Below are 12873 nucleotides of genomic sequence, written 5' to 3'. Positions count from 1 at the left end.
CTGGGAATTTTTTTCTTTCGAGATCACATTTGACTTCCGGTTCCGGTTCTTGAGCGACGGTGGCGGTTCTTCTCAGGGTCTGTGCCGATCTCAAAGATAAGTATTCCGGTCGTTTTTGTCACGTTTTTACTGTTATTTTGTTTTCACCGTGTTTATGGTGTGTTTCTAGTTCAGTTTTGTGGGAAAACTTGTGCAAATTGGCGAGTATTCATCGATCTTTTCATGTCGGGTTTCTTTGAGGCCTACCCTTATTCTTCCCATCTGTGCTCATGATCTTTTTGTTGTATTTTCTCCTTATCACCTTCAGTTTTTATTTTCTAAACTCTACCTCCACGACTACTTCAATTTCCTCAAAACTATACCCTTTACTTCATGTGTTAAAGTCGATTTTTAAAAAAAAAATCTTTCCCTTCTCACTTTTCCCATCTCATAACCACGTGACTTCCTTGATGGACTTCTTCTTCTTCTTCTTCTTCTTCTTCTTCTTATTATTATTCTTCTTCTTCTTCTTTCAACATTTCCAAACCCACTTTGATCGTGTAGGTATTCACCCTCACCTTCATAACTTTTTCTTCAAACTCTTCCTTCACTCTGCGCCCCTCTACCATAATCATCAAAAAAAAAAAAATTCTCTTAAAATGTTTCTTCCACTTCTCTCTGCCATACTCCTCTTCTTCAAAAAACTTGATTTTAATTTGACCTTTCCTTCATCCTGTGTCGAAAAATTCTACCTGCTACATAGCTTCCGGAGAGGACGGGGGGAGGGGAGAAGAGAGGAGAGTTCGGAGGGAGGTGTGAAGAGTGGAGAGGGGTAAAATAGTGTTGTGTACACAAGTCAGGACATTAAATGACACAAATTTAGCATCTCTGCAAAGTTTCCGAACATGGATGCTGGTCTATGCCTGGTGTTGGCTTAATGGTGAGGGTGGTGGACTTTGGATCCGAGGATCCTGAGTCCAAAATCCCGCTCAGCTGTTGAATTAATACCAGGTGGGGATAACTCGGCCTGTCATCCTTCCGAGGTCGGCAAAATGAGTGACAGCATGCTGGTAACCTGTGTCGGAGTGGCAACCCATCCAGGATTGTGCCCAATAGCTGAGGACACTGCTTCGTCTCTTCAGAGGAGACTCTTCGCTGAGGAGACCAACGCTCTGCACAGAGTATGGTCCCAATGGATGGATGGATGGATGGATGCTGGTCTCAGCAGTGATAAAGACTCCTTTTAAAACCTTTTAGACTATTTCAAGGGTAGCTGTTTTTCATGAGACATGCGTCAAATGCAGACTTCATGTCAGGTCATGTGCTGGAGCAGCGCGTCGCTGTCTTCACTTTCCGCTGGTACTCCAGGAGCCTCCATCTGGCCATCCCCATCTCCTCGAGATGTTGATCAACCTGCTGCAACCATGAGGCACGTGGTCAGCCCATTGGTCTCCACTCATGAGCTCCCTCGCTGAGAGAATCTGTTGAGCAAGATCAGCATCAGGAAAAAGATCCACATGTCCATACAGCCACAGATGCCGCTCAGATGATGCAGGTAACAAATCTCATTTGAGCCTCTCAGCAACCGCTCATTGGACACAAAGTCCGACCAGCGAGAGCCAAGGATTCTCCAAAGAGATCTGGTACCAAAGGAATTAAGTCTCTATCTCAGATCCCTTGTCAAAGTCCAAGTCTCACATCCATAGAGCAAGACTGGAAGCACCAAGGACCTGAAGACTCGGACTTTCATCCTCCTGCACAGCTACTGGCAGCACCACAACCAATGACCAGTGAATCCATGACTCCACAGGCCTGACCCAGATGTCTCGTGACCTCTGGCTTACAGCCAGCAGAGACATGAATATCACTGCCAAGGTAAGTGAATCTCTCCATGACCTCAACATCCTCACCACAAACAGACACAGACAGGACAGCAGCATCCAAGATGTCAATGAAAGCCTGGATCTTAGTTTTGACCCAAGAAACCCGTAATCCCAGCGGCTCCGACTCCTCATTCCGCACCTCGAGGGCTTCAAAAATGATATCCAGTTTCCGCAATGATGATTGCATCATCAGCGAAAACAAGGTCGGAGATCTTGACATTCCCAAATGATGCACCATGGCTTCATCTCTCCAACATCCTCCCCTGAATCCAGTCCATTGAAACATTTGGGGGCCAGTACATACCCTTGACAAAGTCCAGTAACAACTGGAAATAAGTTGGAGATGGTATAATCACAGCACTCTCAGTACCAGAGTATAGTTCAGACAACAGATTGATCAGTTTTGGTGGCGCACCCCACGAAGACCAAGAATCCTCCAAAGGGCATCCTGATTAACTGAATCGAATGCTTTCAAAGATCAACAAAGGCTGCAAGCAGCCCCTGCTGAAACTCTCATCTGCGTTCGGTGAGGACCCGAAGAGCAAGGATACGGTCAATCATTGATGTCTTTCGTGTAAAGCTTGACTGCTCTGGATGCTGACACTCAAGCAGATGGTGGCAAAATCCATCAAGAATGATCCGAGCAAAGACCTTGCCCAGCACGGAGAGCAGCGTCACCCCTCGGTAGTTGTTGCAGTCTTGGCGATCACCCTTCCCTTTCCAGAGAGGAACAACAAGGCCCCTCTTCCAGTCAGTTGGGATGATACCTGTGTTCCAGGCACAGCACAGAACTGCATGCAATGACATGAGGACAGCATTTCCACCATCCTTGAGAAGTTCAGCATGGATGCCACAGATCCCAGGAGCTTTACCCCATTTCAACTGGTTCACGGCAGCTGGTGTTTCCGCATATGAAGGTAGATCACAGTTGATTGTAGGGTTAGCATTAGGGATAGTAACACCCCTGACATCCAACTAGATAGCTGGTTGATCAGCCTTGTACAGCCACCCAAAGTCACCGGCCCACTGGGCCTTCACCTCGGACTCTTCCGTCAAGAGCCTACCACCCTCCGCTCTAGCTGCAGTACATTGAGGGATGGGCTTGGATGAACGCAATGCATGAATTCTCCTGTAAGCAGGACGAGAATCACTTGACCACAGGTGTTGCTCTACCCCCTCACAGATTCCTCGCACATAGGCCTCCTTGTCCAACCTTCGCGCAAGTACAAGTTTACGCCTCAGTTCCCTGAACAGCTCAGCTCTGTCATTAAGCCTGGCCCTGTGACTGGTGAATGGTATCTGGCGTTTGTGAGAGACAAAATTATTCTTTGCCCTCCGGTGAGTTCCAAGACATCCACTGGCAACATCAAGGATGCTGGTCCTGAAGGCACTTCCACAACTCCTCTGGATTTTTCAAAGTGCCCAGAGCCCCCAAATCTCCACTCAGCCTGTTCGCAAACTACTCAGCTACCCTTTCATCCTTGACCTTGCCAATATCCAGCCTAAGCTGGGATGGAAAAATTATCCTGGATTTAAGCTGCAACTTCAGAGTTGCTCCAACAAGCAGGTGGTCGGAATTGAGGAACTGAGCACTCCGGTAGTCCCTGTAGTTCTGGATCATCCTCCGATGACCATCAATGAGCACATGGTCAATCTCCTTTTCCACCCCACCAATGTTGGAATACCAAGTCAAGTGATGAGCCTGTGGGCACAAACTATGAGCCAGCCACCCTAAGTCCACAACTTCTTGCAAAGTCAAGGAACTTAGTGCTATTGTGGTTCACAGATCCAGACACATGGGGACCAACACACGTCTCATCACCATCCAAGACATCAAAATCCAAGACAAGAAGATCGACCACAGACTCAAGCACTGCACAGAATGCATCCTTCACAGTGAGATCACTCGCCTGAGTCTGAGCGTACACAGAGACCAGGGAAACGGCACCTAAGGAGTGACGAATCCTTCGTCTCAAAATACGCTTGTTGACTGGTGTTACCTCAATTGTCATTGGAGTCAGCTTAATGGACACAGCTGCAGCAATGCCTTGGAGATATTAACCATCAGACCAACCAGACCAATAGTAGGTGTAACCACCTGCCATGATCTCACCACTCTCCGGTCTCTGAACCTCAGAGAGTGCTGCAATACCTATGTTCAAACGCTTGAGCTCAGATGATAACAGAGACAGGTGATCATCCTCTCTTCGAGAAAGGACATTCCAGGCACCTATCCAAAGGGACCACCTCAGGTTAGCCGAAGGAGACCACCATCTGGTGGGAAACACCTCAGCACCACTCCATCACACACCACCGCAATCTGACCCTGGAAGTTTACCCCATGGTTTTCCTCCTGTCATCAAGGAATGGGGGTCCCAAAGGCTTTGCCCCAATCCCATCATCAAGTGAGCTGCCTTGTGGAGGGAAACAGCACAGGAGTTACTCCCACAAAGTGGATTTTCAGGTTTCCTTAGATCTGTGGGTTTTGCGGAATGAAGTGTTTTACGGTAGCCGGAGTGAAAATCCTGCCACCAACCTCCTAAAAAAGAGTAACCCAACTACAGGAGGATGGCCGCAGACGCAGTTGGGCACTAGAAATGGATGGCCATTGGCTCATAAGAGCAACTCCACCCTTTGACAGGTTTTGTTTTTAATCCTCCACACAGGAGGATTATCTATACACCCCCCCCCACACACCAGAAAACCTGGTGGGGGAGACTGTTTAGTCACCGACAACCCGACCATGGAACAGGTTAGTACACGTTTACATGGTACCTGTGGCAAATCACAGATCTAATCTGGCTTGACCTGACAATAATGAAGACAATGAAGTTCAAGCATGGACTTCATGTGACTGACATATCGTGGCTCTTGATCACCACATCAGCACTTTAAACGCACAAACTGTCCATTGGAATTTGTATCCTTACCTGAAAGGGTAGAGGGAGTTATTTTCAGCCTCAACCCTCCTTTGGCAATGGAACCAATTGGCATCAGTGCCACTGTTTTCAGATCGCACTCTGCTGCTCTTGTCTCTCCTCTGTTTGCACTCTTCAGTCTATTTTCTTTAGCTGCATCTAATTTTCAAAAACAGATCCTATCAAGTGAACGACCAATAAGCTTCCCATTATCATCAAAGTCGTGCAATCTGTCATTGCTCCTGTATTGTCCTTCCACATTTCAAACAGAATCCAAACTCATGGTCCAAGATCAGCCTGGCCATGCAGCTGCTTCTTTCTCAGTGATGATTTTCGGACCTATGTCTCAAACAAGAGGTTAAGACCCTCTCTCTCGAGATATATCATGGGTATTTTACACAGTTTGGCATCTTGCAAGTTGCTTGCCAAGATCGCTGCCTGTAACATTACGTACAAGGCATCCTTCATTCCTGTATATCTGACTTCCTCTACTCAAGGACTTAAGGACTTCCTCAAGCTATCAATGGAATCCTCTCATCTCTTACAGTGAGGGTTGGAGTATCCCATGGCAGTGTGTTGCACCAGTCTTGTTTCTAATCTACATAAATGACCTCTTCAATGCTTTAAAAAACCTTCTTCCTTCTTACAGATGACTCCACATTGTCTTACACAGTAACCCATTCCACTGGCAGTCAGGTAGCAGCTCTGCATCACTCTCTGCTAATGTGGAATTGACTAGATCATTGTCTGATAATCTTTAAATCCTGGCAAATCTCACATTCTCACCCTGTCACAACAGAAGGATGTCAAATGAACCCATCTATTTCCATGGTCAGCTGCTGGAAGTGGTCCAGTCTTGACCGTCTCATTCTCGCCATCAGCCAGAACTTCTCCTCAGCTGACAGTATTGCTCGCCTCTAAATCCAGTCGCAGATTGGGCATCCTCCATTGCTCCTCCAAATCCGGGACATTGCTTGGAAAAAATTAGAACTGTTCAGAGCCTACAGGGCCTTTGTTCATTGCTCAATGGAGTATTGCTCTCTCCTATGGGTTGGGGCCTCAGCATCACGTCTCTCCTGTATTCAGTGATATCTAAAGCTTTCAACATTGTTGGCATCTCACATGATGAGGCAAAAGCACAAGGCCTGCTACTTTCACATGGCAGCAGGTCTGTGGCCTGTTTTTACCACCTCTCTCCTGATCTAACTACCACTGCTCTCAGTCCTGTGACTCTCCCTAGTTCCTCCAGGATACATACGTTCTTCTGGGCATCTTCCCTTCCTGGTTCAACTCCCAAAGTCGAAATTTGCTGCTCTCTCCCATTTGTGGAACTGCCTTCAGGAGACAGATAAACCCACTTCAAGCAACTTGTGCACCACCATCTCATGCCACCCATATCCATACTCACCATATTAACTCCACCCATTAACCATAACTAACTGAACCCTTTTGCTTGAAAGTTATTTTTTCCTTCTATCCTCTTTTCCTGTTAATTCATTCCCTCATTTGTTGTATCCAACTGTGGCATGCGATTATAACATTACATGGAAAATGGGTGGGATCCATTGTTAGATTGTGATAAGACACAAATTGTCAGAGTAAGTTGTCTTGTAAAACGTGCACTGGGGATACAGTGAGTGTTAACTTTAAGACAGTATAGAGTAAGTTTGTTGTGTAAAACTTCCTGTTTTCGACTGTGGCAAGATAAGGACTTGGCCACAAAGGCACAACTGGAAAGAGCACTGTGCTTTATGAGAAAACAGCACGGGGTGTTTGGCTGGCGCACCACAGTCCATGGAGGTGAGGTCAGGTGGGAAGTCTTGGAGAGGAGGCATTAACCTTTTTATTAGGTCCGCTCCATGCGGCAAAATGCCCAGGGAAGATGGCACGTCCACAGCCATGGGCGGCTAATGATAGGAACCTGCCGTGCATGAAGGCGGTCCCAAAGTTTACAAGGGCCGCAGCCACGCTGCGCATGGGCAGTTGCAGTCAGAGTCAGACATTTGGAGGGCAGCATCCCTCTCTCTACTTTTTGTTTGGCAGCCTGTCCTCATCAACATACCTCTCCTCATTGCCATTCACCAGCCACCAGCCTACACGGGCCATACCGGTCCCAAAACCTGCTCATGCCTTGCTCAAGCCCTCAAACTTTCCCCATTGTTGTGGGAATCCTGATATTTGTTTATGGCATCGTAGCGTGTTATTTTAGTCTGGGATCCACATGGCCAAAGAGGCTTTATTTTAGGATGAACCGGACACCTCTTCCGATACTTTGCAGGCCTCAATTTTATTTTAGTTTAATGTCCACAGATTCGGAATAAACAGACCTGCTCAGCCACCTGTCTTGCAAACCACCAGAATAGGGGTTTGAAAGTAAGTACCCCATTGTAAAGAATGTGCCATTTTCGGCATCGCTTATTCACCAAATAACGTCTAAAACTATGTAATACATGAAGATAACCAGCGATTGTGAAACATACACAAGAAATCTTATATCCTCTTTCAGTTGGTGACCCAATGTTTGACCTCTGACCTTGAGAGATCAAAATGATGTAATTTTAGTCATAAAATAATCATGATTGTTTATGAAACTTAAAATATCGAGCCGAACAGAACATTTTCATTTTAATACAAGCTGGATGAATCACTGGAATGAATGCCTAATGGTTATCCATTTCATATATTTTCATATAACCTCTTGAAGCTGCATGATGGATGATGTATGAAAGTGGAAACGGTTTTGTCACCAAAAATCACCAAAACTGTTTATGAAACCAAAATGATCAGTTCAGTTCATTTTATTGTTCCATATTTTACCTTGTGAACATTCATTTAGTCAACAGTTGATATCACAATCGTATAATGATACAGAAGTTACAAGCATAATAAAGTAAGAATACATGTTTTAAACGATAAAGTATAAGACTGGTTCACCAATGGGGTGAAACATGAAGGAACATAAAGCCAAAGAGCATCGCTCGTTGTCGAACAGTACATTTTCAAACGTCAAAATAGTTCAACAGTGCAACCAGTACTTTGTATCAACAAATTTACTGATTTTCCTCATTGTCATCAATGGTACGAGCACACTTGTTTGGATTCGCCGAACATTTACATGTACCAGACATAGCTGGAGAAATCCAACAGGGATATTTCACTGTGCGTGCAACTTGTTTTAAGTTCAATGCTGTTTGGACCGACATGGCTGGAGAACCGACATATAATCATGAAGCCAAGACGCAGCTATTCAAAGGGAAAACTCAAAAAGCATCTGCTGGAGAGAAATATTTGAGAGCACTTCCAGCACTGACTGCTCTGTCAGAACAAACAAAGGCGATGGCCCACATTCAGGATGGTGGTGTCAATTAAAGTAGAAACAAAGTCTAAAGCCATCAAAGACAGAGACGCTGTGAATACAATGAAAGATATACTGAAAGGAGAAATGGTCAGTCCGTTCAGTATTTCTTAATCAGATATCCTCAACATTACAACCGGAGAAAAGTGCAAATCTCTTGACTTGCTGGATGACAAAGAGAAAAGGCTGACAGCAATAGCACAAGCCGAACAGAACCAGTCCTCAAATACCACCAGTATATCTGCAGACTTTTGAGGAGGAAAAAAAAAAGTCGAAAGAAAGCCAAAAGACAAGAATTATACCAGGAAGAAATCAATGTCTCTCTTTTGTCCAAGACATGAACAAGGATGCTTTCAGCTATGAATGGACAGAATGTCCAGCATCACGATTTGAACCAGACTAAGCCATGCTGCAAGACTATGTAATGAGGAAAGGAAACAACGCTGACGACCTTACTGCTATGAAAGACGGGTTGAGCGATTCATGGATTGAAAAAGACCATCTGCCTGCAACTGATGACAAAGTTCTGTTGATTGGAGATGCTACGGCGTTCATCCACCGGAACCAGGGCAGAGGATGCAACAAATTTGTGGACCTTCAATCAAAGTATTTGCACGAGTTCCTATCAGCATGCCCTGCACAATGGACCTGTGTGGATGTGGTTGGGGATCGATACGACTGAGTCATCCAAGAGCTTGAAGAGTGAATAAATGGCCCAAAGATAGAAAACTCAAGAATGAAATCGAACATAGAGGAGAATCTGGATAATAAGCGTATGTGCCTATTTTTAGATTTAGTAGAGCACATTAGCCAATATTTTCCATATGCGCTTATACGTATTCTAAAAGCCATGACCTGCTCTTGTAATGGTAAATGCTCTTCAGATTGGCTAAATAGATGACAGTTTTTACATAATTGCAATTTGAGTTGCGGGTTTCACGGGTGTGTGATCAACGTGTCGCTGACATGCCCTTTTTGATTGTGATGAAAAACGTTGTTTTATGTCCCTTTATCATCAAGTGTCGTCAAACACCCTTTTACAAAACTTTATGAACAATGTTGTTTTGAACGTACAACTCTTGTAAGTACCAGTACCATACGTGTAAGAACTTCTGACATTGTGAAGATGATTCTCGGTGGCCCCTACAATTAATCAGATAAAGCTGTTATCCTGACGACTGATGTCAGCTGTTTTACCAGCACTGGCACGTGGAGATCATGAGGAAGCAGACAAACGGATCCTTGCCCATATGTGTTTCTGTGTAAGCCACAATGGATGCAAGCATGTTGTGATGCAGGCTACGGACACAGACATACTCACTGTGGCAATCTACCAGCATGTTTGCATACCCGGATTGAGAGAGCTATGGGTGCAGAAGAGCTCCATCTACATACCACGCCATAGAATCGAAAGGCGGTTGGCTGAGAACAATCGTTTGCCAGTTGGACTTGTCACCTCAACATTTCTCTGTGGCCACATAACGAGAGGATGTGACGCTGTTAGTTATGCATTTAAGAGAGTAAAAAAAAAAAAAAATGTTCAAGGTTGCTATGAGGAATGCATCTGACATGTCGGCCATGATGCAGTTTGGCGAAAACTCTCTTACCATAACAGCATACCATAATAGTGATCGAAGCATGTAGGGCTTTCTTTTTCAAGCTATATAGTGATTTCACCAGCAATCTAGACCAGTTACATGCCCACAACTTTGGACATACCAAGGGAAGTATAAGGAACTTACCTCCAACTGAGAGTAACTTCAGTACCATATGCTTTGAGAGCTCATCAGTGTGACCTCTACTTGCCTGATGCCGCATCGTTTGGTAGAAAACTTGTAGTGGGACAATTAGTTCCCATCATGATGGATAAACCACCCAGGCCTTCAATAGCCAAGAAAAAGCAGGACTGCAAGTGTGACAATAGCAAGTTGTACTGCTGCAGGTATGAGATGTCGTTGCAGGTCTTAAAGGTTCAGCAAATCTAAACAAGTGTGCTGGTATCATTGATGATGATGATGAAGAACATGAGTAAACTTGTTTATACAAAGTACTGGTTGCAATGTTGAACTATTTTGACGTTGTAAAATGTACTGTTCGACTGGATAATGCACTGTCCGACAATGAGTGATGCCGCAAGCTTTGCTTTTAGTTCCTTCCTATTTCACCCTCATGGTGAAGCAGTCTTGTATTGTTTAAAACATGTATTCTTACTTTGTGATATTGTTACTAGCAAAGGAACTCAACGTTACCTGGCAATGCTGGGTCCCTCCTCCCACCCAACCCCCTCCCTCCCTCCAGACTCCCACACAACCCCTTCCCCTCCCTCTCCCCACACTCCCACCCCACCCCTTCCCCACCTTTCTCCCACTCCTTTCCCTCCCTCATCCTACCCACCCCCATCCTCCAATTTCCTCCTCCCCAACCCACCCCCACCAGTGACAGGAAATGTGAATGGGCATTTCAAGTTCCATCACTCCCAACACCCTTCCTTCCCGCTTCCCACTGACTTTCATAGCTTGTTCTGGACCTCCTCAACAGATCCAAAAGCTTGTCCTGACCATCTCTTTTGCCTCCGTGCTGTATCTAATGCTTGTTCTAGCTCTCAGGTTTCTTGATTTTCACGCTTACTTCTCTTGACTGCAGTGTTGGACCGTCATATGGTATGGAGTAAATATGCAGCTTTGGAAAGTATTAATGCAACATTTCTGGGTAAACAACATTTTGTGTTCTCCCATTTGGAGACAAAAGAGTCAAAGGTTTTGAACTTCTTTCTCGAGAGACGTGAACATTAGAAAAATGTATAATAAAAGAATACTGAATGTTTTATTGGTTTTATACATCATCGAGGCTCGTGGAAGAGCAAGAACACAGAACATACAATGACGGTCACGGGAGCAACAAAAGTCGACACAAAAAGTAGAAGCCGAATCCAAAAGATCGCTACTGGTGTACCCGGGTGGTGTAACATAAAATCAGGTATACAATAATTACTTTCAGAAGAGTGAAAAATGATTTTAGGAGCCATTTTACCTCTCATCCTGCGGAGTCTATCATGTGGAGTCTACGACCCGGGGTTTAGTTCAAGGCTTGCCACGAGCGGAGGCACTCGAGTTTCTCCTGACACCCAGTCCTGAAGCCGCCAACCACATATAACTCCAGGGTCCAACAGACAGTAGTTCTTTCACAGCTGTATCCGCTTGACTTGGACGACCGGCCGAGCAGGGTTACGCTTCGATGTCCACACGATACCTTTTTATTGGCACTGCAACCTAACTTGAGACCGTGCCCTCTGCGCTGCTCCTGGTGATATTCTGTGGAGTGGAACAAATAGATTCAGCACCGGCCAACGGAGCAAATCAGGTGGGGTATAACTTCCCGTCTAACAAAACTTGTGCATTGTGTCGGACCAATGAAGGAAAGGATAACCGAGACATATTCGAAATAATTAACAATTATATATTACACACACACAAGCAAGTATTTACAAGCAAGAAAGCAAAAGGCACAAAAGAGCAGATTTAACCAAAGGAGATGTGGCCATCATTCAATCAGGGGTGAAGAAGAAAACGAGAAGCACTTGAGAAGAAAAGAAAGAAAAGTAAGAAGGGTCTTCTTTTTCCGTCACCCCAAACAGTCCAAATATATTGGACTATATTTATTCTGTGCCAGTCCAAATATATTGGGGAATGGGGGTGGGGGTGAAGGATGGGAAAGATGGGCAGCGGAGTGGCGACGCAACAGGATGGGATGGGCAGCTGCGTCTCTGAGGTGTCCAGACCCAGAAGGCAAGTCCTCTCCGGCGTGCAAGACATGCTCGCTCCATTTCTGCTGTTCCCCCGTGCCCAGCAGCTCCCCACGAACCAAACTGCTTTCTGGGCTTTCCACACTGCCCTCCCCTGCACCACGGGCTCCCTCCCTCTCTTCACACACTGCGCACTCTCAGCTCCTTGCCGGCCAAGATTTTTGCCATCTCTGTCCGTCCACTGCTCGACGACTTCTCCATCTCTGTACCTGGCTTTCTCCCCCGTCTCTGGGCCTTATGCTTGTTTCAGGACAAGATTTTAGGACGAGGACATGCTCTCAGGAGAATCTGTCCCAAACACTGCCTAGCTTCTTCTCCCTCTATGGATCTGGCATTCTCCCCCATCTTGGCTCGTGAGAGCCTCCTTCCCATTGGTGCGCATCCGATGGGGGCGGATCCATGACACAGCTTGTGGAAAATGTCACTGTTTCTGAGGGAACTTTCAATAAAGCCTCTGTCGCGTCCTTGGCGCATGAAAGGCACCGTGGGCGCCCTCCAGCCCCTCCCTCGCGCAAACCATTTCCGCACAGTCTCCACTGCATCCTGCTCGCGAGATGTGCCGCACTCCACCATGCACAGAAAAAGCAGTGCATGTCGCGCCACGAACATACATGCGAGAATGGACACAGTCCTATCCATCCAGTGGGACCATTCTCTGTACAAAGCGTTGGTGCTGCCTAAGCAGTCTCCTTGGCTATTGGGCACAATCCTGGATGGGTCACCACTCCGCCACAGGATACCAGCGAGCTGGCACTCATTTTGCTGACCTCAGAAGGATGACAGGCAGAGTCAACCTCACCTGGTATTAATTCAACAGTTGAGTGGGATTTTATCTCAAGATCCTTGGATCACAAGCCCACCACCTGAACCATGAAGCCAACACCAGGCATAACAGTACAGGTGAAGGTAATCCGATCAGTGCGAAGGATTAATGAC

The 12873-nt window shown here is 45.8% G+C and overlaps 1 protein-coding gene across 6 annotated transcripts in view; it reads right to left on the bottom strand.

Annotated features, from left to right (window-relative positions):
• The window catches only part of WWOX (WW domain containing oxidoreductase), a 401132-nt gene that overhangs the window by 172133 nt on the left and 216126 nt on the right, over positions 1 to 12873 (bottom strand). For all 6 annotated transcript variants that reach the window (XR_015060080.1, XR_015060081.1, XR_015060076.1 and 3 more), the window contains one exon: positions 11166 to 11446. The gene's annotated coding sequence lies outside the window, so the exon portion shown is untranslated. The remainder of the gene's footprint in view (positions 1 to 11165; positions 11447 to 12873) is intronic.

This window comes from Eptatretus burgeri, chromosome 7, assembly GCF_056783735.1.
Source record: "Eptatretus burgeri isolate ZD-2024b chromosome 7, Ebu_testis_v1, whole genome shotgun sequence".
Classification (NCBI taxonomy): Eukaryota; Metazoa; Chordata; class Myxini; order Myxiniformes; family Myxinidae; genus Eptatretus; species Eptatretus burgeri.
This window is presented reverse-complemented; position numbering and strand designations above follow the sequence as displayed.